General features: G+C 33.2%; 2 pseudogenes; both read right to left on the bottom strand.

Moving 5' to 3' along the window:
• Positions 1-2,159: 2,159 nt before the first annotated feature.
• On the bottom strand, positions 2,160-3,797 carry LOC145564079 (UDP-glucosyl transferase 79T1 pseudogene; annotated as a pseudogene).
• A 2,754-nt stretch (positions 3,798-6,551) lies between these two features.
• LOC145565377 (UDP-glucosyl transferase 79T1 pseudogene) lies at positions 6,552-7,952 on the bottom strand (annotated as a pseudogene).
• Between the last annotated feature and the right edge of the window lie 4,378 nt (positions 7,953-12,330).

Here is a 12,330-nt window from a genome sequence, read left to right as displayed (position 1 = left end):
TTTACATGCGGCCCAATGATCTAGGGGAGGGCCCAATGTTAATTATTATTCCTAAAGTTATTAGAATTAATTATAGTTTTCTAGAATTCTCTAGAAGGTTCTCTTTAATCCTAATAAGATTAGAATTAATAATTAGATTTTGATATGTTTTATTTGGAATAAAATATTATTTTATGAAAAATACGATTTCGATTTCCATACGGACTTTATGAATCAATTTTGATTCATAAGTGGACTCCGTGTTTGAAAGCGCGTAGGAATCCAGGCTGTCGCCAAACGACAGGCCTGTCGCCACGTGACAAGCCTTGTCGCCACGCGACAGAACTTGTTGCCAAACGACAGGATTGTCGCCACGCGACAGAGCTTGTCGCCAAGCGACAAGGTTGGTTTTGCAGCGACAGAGCGGAGTTTTATTACTTATCAAATTCTACCTATTTTCGGACTGTTTTCTTATAAATTGGGTCCTAAACCTCCGTTTTTATTCATCGACAATCAATCAATTCTCATCATCTACAATCAACAATCATCAATTCACAATCTCTTTTTCTCTCTAAATCTAGAAGCTTTCTCTCTCTATTCTTTTTCTAAACCTTCCCTCTTACAAAATTCCACATTCACGAGATCTAGAAACACCTAACCAAGTTCGAAGTTGCCTTCGCCCTAGACGTGAAAGGTTATAATTTCTGAGGGTTTGGTCTCTAATCTCTCTTTCAATTATTTGATTTGATTGTTTGATTTTATATTTTCCTTGAAGTTACTAACGCGTGTATTTTGTTACTAGAAAGAGATACGAGGCATCAAAGTATGTAATCTTATTGCTCTATTCTTGCAGAAAGCATGTTTAAATTTGTTTAATTCCTAGTATCATGTTAGGATGTTATTATTGCTTTCTAGTTTAGGGAAAAGGTTATAATATCAAATATGCTTATTATGATTCCTGCTATGCTTCCTATTCTCTTTTCTAATGGCATGTTAGTATCATGTTAGGGCTAAAGCTTTGATTTTTATTGCTTAGTGACATGCTATGGCTTGTTATTAATCTTGTTAGTATCATGCCTAGGATCTTGCTATTAATATTATGCTTTAACATGATTATGATAATTATGATGATTGTTATCATGTTGCTTGATACTTATTTATTGTTATTGCTTGATCACGCCCTCTCTTGCAGGTTTAAAGGGAATTTGTACTTGTAATCACGCTTAATAAGATAATTAGTAATCTTGTTTAGGGATAATATGATTATAATTCAAGTGATCGCCAATAATAGTTTTATTTGTGCATTAAATTCAACCAACATAGATAAACAGGTTTAGGGTTAACCTATTGTTTGCATGTTAGTCAGAAAGCGTACATGAATGCGAGAAGAATAAAGTAGAGGCCTATTTAGGGCAGGTTCAATCTCTTTTAGGTTAGATTTGTACCTTCATCCCCGAACCCTATTTGGTTCAAGACCTTTTGGAGTTGACGATCTCCTGGATCGTTAAGGGGTGTAATCTTCACCTTATGAACGATTCACAAGTTCCTAAAACTTGTTGGCGATTCTTTTGCTCTAGCTTCCTTCCCTTTGGACGCCACCATGCTTAAGTGTATGATCACAGTGGGGTTCAAGTTTGGGGTAATGCTTGAAATATTCCCTACACTTGTTATAACAGGTCGTTGACTTGGTGTTGACCGGTTGGGACTATTAGAGGCAAACACATAGCATAGTTGGGATTATTAGATAATAAATCTTAGTTGGGATTATTAGAAGTAAATCGCCCATATTTGAGATTATTAAAGTATATTTTTCCTAAAGTTAAAGTGATTTTCTTTCTAAAAAAAAGTAAAAAAAGAAAATTAGAGTGATTAGAACGAAATCAGTGTAGCAGGCAGAATGGAGGTGGTAGCTGGTAGTAGGGTTTTTTTTTTTTTGTTTTCCCTTTTTTGTTTTGTTTTGTGTGTTAACTATAATTGTAATTATTATTTTTAACACTATGCCTAATGATTTCATGGGGTTCATATGTCTGAAAATATCGTGGAGGACATTGTCTAGCCTTTTCTGAAAGGATTTTTGGATGAACATAACATAGCTGGGAAAATTGAATCCATTTTAACCATTTTAATAGCAAAAACAAGCATGGAATATGAATATACATTAAACATATAAGACTGCCTAATAGTCTAAATAACCTTAACTCTTTGATAAAAAGGAAACATAACAATGTCGTCCAGTACACATAATTAATTACGTACATATCAACGAATTCAACCGGAAGACAAAAAAACAAATGGCAAAGGAGACACTAAACAAGATTAGACAACATTATTACTAACGAGTGCTTGCAAATCCTTGACAAATTTGTCAAAGTAACCACTCATTAATCCAGGTTGAGCTAATTTTTGTCTCCAAATATCATGGTTTTTCTTAACCAAACCACTAATCTCACTATTTTCATCCATCACAGATTTAATTGCTTTACACAAACTCTCCCTTGACACCCAATGTCCATCCTCTCCTCGGTCTACTTCAACAGCCACTTTCAACTCTGTCGTAAATATTTTTGAGAATATTACTTGATCTTGTAATTGTGGTATCAAAACTATTTGATTTTTACTCAACATTGCCTCCCATATACTCCCTGATCCACAATGGCTCACAAAGCATCCGACCGATGTGTGTGCTAGTATTTGTTGCTGCTGTACCCACTCTCCCGTTACCACTCCTCGATCACCGATCCTATCTAAAAACCCCTCGGGGAATGCTTCCTCCACGGTTGTGCAACCCATGGGGGGCTTGAACGCGACTAAGAAGGGTAATTTTGTCATTTCAAACCCGAGTAGGAGCTCTTTAAATTGTGCCACGTCGAGTACAACTTGACTTCCAAAGACACAAAAAACCACTGATCCGGGTTTGAATTGGCTTAGCCAATTTTCCCAACGTGTTTCTAGCTCTGCCTCTTGAGGTTCGGGAAGGTCTAGTCCCGAGAGGAGGATAGGTTTGTTATCGTATTGCTTAGACAAGTAGTCACAATACTTACCTTCTATCTCTCGACATGTCTTGATGGCAATGACATGACTACTCTTGAGCGAGGCGGTGATCCGCTCGTAGAAGGTCACCCCCTCGCCGAATGGCATGTACAAGCCAAGCATCCTTTTTGGCTCTAAGATGACTGTTGACGAAGGGTAGCCTGGTGGAGCACAAGCGACACACACATCCTCCTCTACCACGGCCCTGTCTTTTGGAGGGTCCCGAGATGGGACCATCCTAAAGGCCATGGTCGCGGTAGAGACTATATTGTAAGCCACGCACTTGGCTTGGGACCCAGAGGCAAGCACTGCCTCGGGGACCCAATAGGTGAAGTCGTAAAAGACAAGGTCGGGTTGAAATCTAACAAAAATAGACTCAAACTCAACGCGAGTGAGGTCTAGCGCGGTGGCGAGGTGGGTTTGGAGGTGGAAGGGAATATCCGAGCAGGTTTCCGTACCCGGAGGGACTGGATGAACTTGAGGGATGGTGATTGTATGTAATGTTATAAAGGATGGATGAAAGTTTTTAGATTGTAACAATTGTTTGGCCTTGTTTGGTAGCAAAAGAGTGACGATGTGACCTTTTTCGGCAAGTTTGTTAGCAAGGTGAAGATATGGAATTATATGACCCATGGCTAACCATGGATACATCAATACCTTCAATTGATTTCCTCCCATTTTATTTTATTTTCTTTTCTTTTCTTTTAATTGGGTAGATGGTTATTTTGTGTTGTGGTATGGCTCTTTAGGTAACTCTATCGTAAGGGCATTTTTTTGTTTCTGATGAATAAATTACTCCGTACTCATTACAGGCTAGCGTTTTATCAACCTTTCATTCTTATATTGGGAAAAGTGATAATGTAGGGCCCTCCATAGTTATCATAATTAGGATTTATTCTAATTTACTGAAAATAACTGAATTAAACTGAATTGAACTAAATAGAGTTTAAATAAATCGTTTATAAGATAAAAAAAAATTAGAAACTGAATTAATTAGAGCTGAACTGAACTAGTTGGAGTTGAACTGAACTGAACAGAACAGAACCTTACTCGAATTATGTGCACTAAAAATGTGTTTGATTTGGAAGCTTACTGAAGCAATTAATCCCCTTCATTTTTTTTCCCAATCGTTACAATTTAATTGGACACTTTTTTTTATTTTTTTGCTAAATGTAAAAAATATACTCATTGATATCTTTACATTTTATTTAATTATAAATCATATGATATTGTAACAAATTCAAACAATCATCAATAACATAATACTAAAACACACTCCAAGAATGACACGTGTTATTTCTTTGTGTTGTCATTTTTCCTCCAAAACCATCTTTCATCTTCTCTTGCCAAAAATGCTTTAGAGAATATTTATATAATATGATAATATGATTTGTTATTGGTTCTCTTATATCTTCTATGTATACACAATTAACTAAAATTTTATTCTAAATAACATAATACTAAGGGTCTATTCATATTTACTGAATTGAGCTGAACTGAACTGAACTGATTGGAGCTGAACTGAACTAAACTAAACTGAACTGATTGGAACTGAACTGAATTGAGCTGAAATGAATATTTTATGTGAGAGGGAAATTAAGAGCTGAACTGAACTGAACTGATTGGAACTGAACTGAACTGATTGGAACTGAACTGAACTGAAATTAAGTAAATGTGAACCGGCCCTAAAACACACACCAAGAATGACACGTGTCATTTCTTGGTGCTGTCATTTTCCCTTCAAAACCATCTTTCATCTTCTCTTGCCAAAAATGCTTTAGAGAATATTTATATAATATGATAATATGATTTGTTATCGATTTTCTTATATCTTCTATGTATACACAATTAACTAAAATTTTATTCTAAATATTATAATTCGTATATTTTCTTGCCAAAATCTTTTAAAATAATATTTGTATAATATAATCGATTTCCTATTTGGTTATTTTTTTGGGAAATCATACTTTTTTATATAATGAGATGCATTTTATATTGTGTCGGGAAAAATAAACTAATGTGACTATTTTCTTTTCTCCAAAAAATTGCAAGATTACTTTGACTCTCAGCTAAACTCCATTTCCTCTATTTAATCCCATTTTACCATATCACATCCCTATTTTGTTTGTTTTTCTTTTTCACTTCAAACATTATTATTACTATTTCAATAATATACAACTTTAATTTATGCAAAATTAAATTTTTTTGGTTAAATCCGTGCATCACACGGGCACTAATCTAGTATATTGCAATACCATGACAAAAAAATTTGTATTAGTTAAAGATACAAGTCAAAGTCATCAAATTAACATATAGTAAGAAAACTCAAATTGTTACCCAAAAAATCAAAAAAGCAAAGGGAGTATTGCGTATTTTTGTTCAAGTGATTGACCAGGCTTCAATTCGTTTCAATTACTAGGACTAATTGATACTCTATTATAATCTTTTAACAACATATATAAGTATTCTACATAGCTATAATTTAAATAAAAGAGTTAAACACTTTATAAAGTTTTAGGGACTATTTCACTCGTCACATAAATTTTGAGATTAAACATTTTTGGTCTTGTGAGCTGAGGTGGACTCTTACGTACTTTTGTTGACGTGTGGCGTAAACCCATATACTCGATTCATTGTATTTAGTGGAGGTGAATAAAATTGAAATTTGAAAGAAAAAAAAAAGTTATAACTAACGTAAATTAGAGATTCCTTAAAACGCAGAGTGCTTGACATATAAATTGGAGTGATTAGAAATCAGTGTAGGCAGATTTAGGTGGTTGTAGTTTTTTTTTTTGGTTAACTATAATTGTAATTATTATTTTTAACATATGCCTAATGATTACATGGGGTGCATATGTTGGAAAATATCGTGAGGATATTTGTCTAGCCTTTTAAGAAAGGTTTTTTTGGGGGGGTTTGAGAGAGCAACAAGGCGGATGTTGAAAACCGATCTCAAATTCTTTTACAATTGAAAAGAATGTTCTAACCAGTTAAGTTATCACTCACTCTAGTTCTTTTATGAAATGATCTTTGGATGAACATAACATTGATCTTGGGCAAATATCTTGCAAAGACATTGTTTAGCATTTTCAGGGCAATTACTTGTATCATTTGTAGGAATTGAACATATTACTCCGCAGTCCGCAATAATAATTGTCTGGACTCTTGGCAGCATAAGAATTTAGCAATTTATAAACTTCAAATTCTTCCCATAATATATACTCCCGCCGCTCTAAATTAATATACTATATGACGTATGAAACATATTTTTACATTTTAATTTATTAAAAACATTGATACACTAATTTTCTTGCTAAAAAAAAGTGACTTGGTTGTTTCTTGCTCCTTCCAGGCATCCATTAATTATAAATTGCCCCATCTTTATTTTTCATTGTCAAAATAAAAATTAGCTACAGAGCTTGAAGACTAGAAAATAAATAAATAAATAAATAAATAACGTACTAAACAACGAATTCAACTTGAAGACACTAACCCAATGACAAAGGAGACAAATCTATGAGGAACAACTACCAACTTTCATATCAGACTACATTATTACTAACGAGTGCTTGCAAATCCTTAACAAATTTGTCTAAGTAACCCCTCATTGATCCAGGTTGAGCTAATTTTTGCCTCCAAATTTCATGATTTTTCTTGACCAAACCACTAATCTCACTATTTTCGTCCATCACAGATTTAATAGCTTTACACAAACTCTCCCTTGACACCCACATTCCATCCTCTCCTCGGTCTACTTCCACAGCCACTTTCAACTCCGTCGTAAATATTTTTGTAAATAAGAATTGTTCGTGTAATTGCGGCATTAACACTATCTGATTTTTACTCATCATACATTCCCATATACTCCCTGATCCACAATGGCTCACAAAGCATCCGACCGATGGGTGTGCTAGTATTTGTGGCTGTTGCACCCACTCGCCCGTCACCACCCCTCGATCACCTACCCTCTTTGCAAACCCCTCGGGGAATGCCTCCTCAACGGTTGCATAACCCGTGGGGGGCTTGAACACAACTAAAAAGGGTAAATTTGTCATTTCAAACCCGAGTAGGAGCTCTTGAAACTGGGCCACGTCGAGTGTAACTTGACTACCAAAAACACAAAAGACTACTGATCTTGGTGAGAATTGGCTTAGCCAATCTGCCCAATGGGCCTCTAGAAATGTTTCATTGGGCCCATTGGGCTTAGGAAGGTCTAGGCCCGAGAGGAGGATTGGCTTATTGAACTGCTTAGATAAGTAGTCACAATACTTGCCTTCTATCTCTCGGCATGTTTTGATAGCGATTGCGTCGCTACACCTAAGCGAGGTGGTGATCCGCTCGTAGAAAGTCACCCCCTTGCCAAATGGTACATGCAATGAACGAATCATCGTCTTTGGGTCTATGATGACTGTGGACGAAGGGTAGCCTGGTGGTGCATTTGCAACACAGGCATCCTCCTCGACCACGGCCTTGTCCTTTGGTGGGTCCCTAGATGGGACCATAGTAAAGGCCATGGCCACAGCAGAAACTATAGAGTAGGCCACACACTTGGCTTGGGACCCAGAGGCAGCTACTGCCTCTGGGACCCAATGGGAAAAGTCGTAAACGACAAGGTTAGGTCGAAAACTAACAAGTATAGACTCAAACTCAACTCGAATGAGGTCTAAAGCGGTGGCGAGGTGGGTTTGGAGGTGGAAGGGAATATCCGAGGCGGTTTCCGTGCCCGGAGGGAGTGGATGAACTTGGGAAATGGTGATTGTATGTAAGGTTATAAAGGATGGATGTAAATTTTTAGATTGTAACAAATTTTTGGCCTTGTTTGGGAGTAATAGAGTGACAATGTGGCCTATCTCGGCAAATTTGTTAGCAAGATGAAGATATGGAATAAAATGACCCATGGCTAACCATGGATGCATCAATACTTTCAATTGTTTTTCCTTCATATTTTTTTTTTTTAATTTGGTTTATACTCTGATGATGAATGCATAGCTTATATAGTTGTCGATGATGACAAAGTTATGATTCTTAAATTATGAAAAATATTACAGTAATATCTTAACACACGTAACAAGTTTTTCATGCAAATTCTTACAAGTGGTGCGTCACATCATTGACTGCATATGTTGAATTAATTATTGATGATGTGATAGTTTCAAATATGGTTTTTGACAATAATGCATACATATATTATATACGTAGTATATTCTTTCGACTTTTTGTTTTCTTATTTCCTTTTTGTCTTCTCATTAACTGAATTCAGCTGAACTGAACTTAACTGAACTGAACTGAACTGAAATGAACTGAACTTATTAATTCGTGATTTTTAACTACGAATTAGTGATCTTTGATTATTTATTATTATACATATGTGTATATACAAATATACATATTAAAATATTTTTAAAAAAATATACTATATAATTAAAATATTTATGAAAAATATATTAAAAACATGAAACCCCAAAACATTTTAAAAACATATACTATTTAATTAAAAAATAAAATATTATTATGACAAAAGAACACAAAACACTTTGTAAAACATTATCACAATTAAAAAAAAAAAAAAAAAAAAAAAAAACTGAAACGAAATTAAACAGAGCCAACCCCCCCCCCCCCAACTGTATACCACTCTCTTTATTATTCTAATTAATACAATGTTATTATTAATTATTATTATTAATTTATTATTATTGTTATTATTATTATTATTATTATTATTATTGTCGTTGTTGTAATAACAACTTAAAAGAATGAAATCTGGCTTTATATCATTAGCAATATCATTAGACATAAACTGAACTGAACTGATTAGAGCTGAACTGAACTGTAAATAAACGTATGAGAACAGGCCCTTAAACCATGTCATACAAGTATAAATTATAAAAAGTTGATTTTTGAAAGGTGTACATTAGTTAAGATGGTTTTAACGATTATATATCTAAATGACAATATATGTTTAATTTAATATATAAAGGACTAACATTGATCAAAATAGTGCATTAAATTTAAAAATAAAAATCATTAAAAAAATAAAAATAAAATAAAATAAAATACAACCCTTGTAAGAAAATAGAACTAGGAAGTCATTAAATTCGGTGCCTTTATCATCTGTCCACTGCAGACTACACATGTACATAGTCTTCTATAGTGCATGCATGGTATATGAACTATAGCTATGCAACAACAAAATGTTTTTTTTTTTTTATTTATTTTTTTTTTTTTAACAAATGACATGTTAAAAACTTTATAATTGTAGCTAGCCAGACATTTATTCAGATTTCTTTAAAATTTAGGGCTTATTCTGATTTACTGAACTGAATTAAACTGATTGAATTAAACTTAACTTAACTTAACTTAACTGAATACTTTATGAAAGAAGGAAATTAGGAACCGAATTGAACTGAAAATAAGATGAGGAGAATAGGCCCTTACTCTATTTGGAACAAAATATATACAATTAAATTATGACATTCTACCATGAGATAAGCAGATATGTCTATATCAGTGTATAAAGGGTACTAATCAGGCGAGTTGAGCCCGAACAATGGTCAGCTCGGTTCGTGTTTGTTTAAGTTTGTTCGAATTCGAGTTAAGCTTGAAACTTTATGAGACCAACTTTGGCCGAGCCGATCCGATCTTTGACCAAGTGTCGATCAAGTTGAAATCGAAGTGTTTACTAACTAGCTTGACTTACTATTATCTTTAGTTTACTTGTCTTTTTTTTTCATTGTTACATTTTTTTTTATTTTGCAATAAGTTTATTTTTGTATAATGAAAATACATACTAACTTATTATTGTGTAATATCTAGGATAAATATACAAAATTTATTTTCTATATAGGAAATTATCGAGCTTATTCACGTACAAACTTTTCGAGCCAAGCTTGACATTATTCAACTTGGCTCCACTCGTCAAGTCTCAAGCCAAACTCAAATCCAATCCATGCCACCACAAACCGAGCTTTAACTAAACTTTAGCTAAACCGAGCTCGAACAGTTCACGAAAAGACTTATTATCAACCCTTAGTGTATGATATGATGTGGAGTTGTGGCACAAAAAACATGCAATCAATATTGTTGTACGGTTGTACGTATTATTTCAAGGCAATTATTTTTGGTAGGAACATGTTTTTTTTTTTTAATGCAAGCAGGGATATTAATTTAGATTGCTAAAATAATAGTACAGACAGAGTATTTACTATTTAGGGAAGTTTATCCTCCAAAAGTACATCAAATAATTAGTAAGGAGATTCATGAAATGGATCCCAGATTTCCCTTAAAACACAATAATGAGTCCGGAATGATATTCCTCCTTGCTAGAGTCACCTTATGTGGTAGGAGGACAAGCCAAATGAAAAATCTGATTTTCGGCAGAGTTTTGATTTTCCAAATCCATGGTAAATCATAGTTATAACTAGAGTTTCCTCTAATTGCAACTAAAACTTTTTTGAAATTCAATCAAACTTTTTATTACAAGTAAAACTAGAAAAGATGAAATCATCACACCCCTAGTCACTGGAATATGAATAGGAACACTAAGGCCTGTTCTGATTGATTGAAATGAGCTTAAATGAATATTTTATGAGAGAAGGAAATTAAGAACTGAACTGAACTGAAAATAATCTAAAGAAAATAAGCCCTAAGACAAATACTTGAGTTATGAGTAAATATACAGTGATTTACCGAAAGATCCTCCTCCCCTCTATTCCACAAGCTTTTGAGACTTGAGCTACAAAGCTACTCCCTCTATTTTTTTTTTTTTATTTGCATCACTTTGGATTGTACAAAGTTTTAGGATAGTAATATAATATTGTGAGTGGGTGAATAAAGTATTATAGTAAAAGTAAGATGAGGAACATGAAAGAGAAAGTATGTGAGAGAGGATAGATATTTTATCATTTTAATGGGGACCATGGAAGAGAGAGAAATGATAAAATAAATTGAGTGAGGTTTAAAGTAAGAGAGAGATGATAAAATATACTCCCTTTGTTTTTAAATACTTGCTCCACTTTTCTTTTTCGACCGTTTTTAAATACTTGCTCCATTTCCTTATTTATAAAGTTTTTACAATATTTAATTAGTTTCTCTCACCTAGTGGACCCACCATGATCAGATTTTATTAATTTCATATTCTCTCTCCTCTAATTCTCTCTACTACTTTTGCTTTTTACCTTTTTTTTAAAACAATTTCCACCTACCCTACTACCTCCCTATTTTATTACTTTCTCCAATTTCTCCTAAAACTCCGCGCACAGAGACATTGAGCAAGTATTTAAAAACGGAGGTAGAGGTATTAAGTTACCAAATATAAAAGTGATGCATTTTAAAAAAAAAAAACACCCAAAAAGAAAAGTGATGTAAAAAAAAAAAAAAAAAAAAAAAGTATTTGTCTTGTCAAAGAATAACATTAAAAAGGTGTTAAAAGATAATATTGAGACAATAGTATCAAGTAATACTCGTGTAGCTTAGCGTATGTTAGTTAATGAGTTAGATTTAAAGCTCGCTATCTAGAAAAGTAACAACATTAGTGTATTGATATTTTAGATAAATTATTAATATTTAAAAATATGTCTCATAAGTCATAAATGGTCACATATTATAGAGTGGAGGGAGTAGGTTTCACAATGAAGATTATCTTTGAAAAATACAAAGATATTATCTCGATCTGATGACGGATGCTATCAAGACAATTATTGATGAAAAATTATTGATGTGAAATATATGGATGTTTCTACTATGGTCTCCTTTATTTGGACCATCATTATACTGAAATATCATTGGTCGATTTTTTTTTTTTTTACCTTGGTCAAACCTTAATTTTAGTATTTTCCTTTTTTAATCCTTTTTTTAGTTTCCAAAATTTAATTACTGATTTTCCAAAAATCATTTTATAATTTTCGAAAATCATTTATTAAAATTAGTATTTACTTAAATAAAAAAAAAATTAAATTAAAAAAATCAAAATCAAAAAATCGTTCATCATTGTTCTTCAAGTTTGTTAATTCATGGATGAGATTAACACCATTATGGTAATCTTTGTCCCGTATTTACACTCGCACGTCAACGAAAATTGAAAATATGCATCGATTTACATATTATATGTGAAGAGTTCATTCGAAATTTGGATTCATATTTGTATGAATCTGGGATTGTTTTTAATCCTAAAACAATATATGTTAATTGGATAATCGCAAACAAGGGATGCAAAATCAGTCATTATGTATGCGAAAATAAAAAAATTAACAATTTTTTGAAATCTGGGTTTGTGAGGCAAATTGGAGAAGACAACGATTTTTGTCTTGGAATACTTGTTTGATC

Source organism: Chenopodium album, chromosome 10, assembly GCF_948465745.1.
Source record: "Chenopodium album chromosome 10, dcCheAlbu1.1, whole genome shotgun sequence".
Classification (NCBI taxonomy): Eukaryota; Viridiplantae; Streptophyta; class Magnoliopsida; order Caryophyllales; family Amaranthaceae; genus Chenopodium; species Chenopodium album.
The sequence above is the reverse complement of the archived record's forward strand: the minus strand, read 5'-3'. Positions and strand labels throughout refer to the sequence as shown.